This window comes from Bactrocera latifrons, unplaced genomic scaffold (genome assembly GCF_001853355.1).
Source record: "Bactrocera latifrons isolate USDA-ARS-PBARC rearing strain unplaced genomic scaffold, ASM185335v1 scaffold_72, whole genome shotgun sequence".
Classification (NCBI taxonomy): Eukaryota; Metazoa; Arthropoda; class Insecta; order Diptera; family Tephritidae; genus Bactrocera; species Bactrocera latifrons.
The window spans coordinates 1,319,243-1,319,624 of record NW_017537401.1 but is presented as its reverse complement, the minus strand read 5'-3'; positions in this window follow the sequence as shown (position 1 = coordinate 1,319,624).

Genomic DNA, 382 nt, shown 5'->3' with positions numbered 1-382 from the left:
AAAATCAAAATCGATATTTAAATTAAAATTAAAACTAAAATTAAAACTAAAATTAAAAATAAAATTAAAATTAAAATCAAAATTAATTTAGGCCAAATAAAAATGAAAATAATAGATATTAGTTCTAATTACATATTATTTAATAATTTTGAGCTTTCATTTTTTATTATTGCATTAAAACCTCGCCTGATGTTTTTAGACATTTGATCGATTTTTTTGGTCTTGTTTGTATAAAAGTTTATAAAAATATACAATAATAAATTAAAAAACTTCAAGTGTTCCAGCCTTGCCATTAAAATATTACATAAAGTAGGCATCTACATACATATGTCTATTAAATGAGTCTAGAGACAAATGAAGAAACATTTTTGCCTAAAAAGAT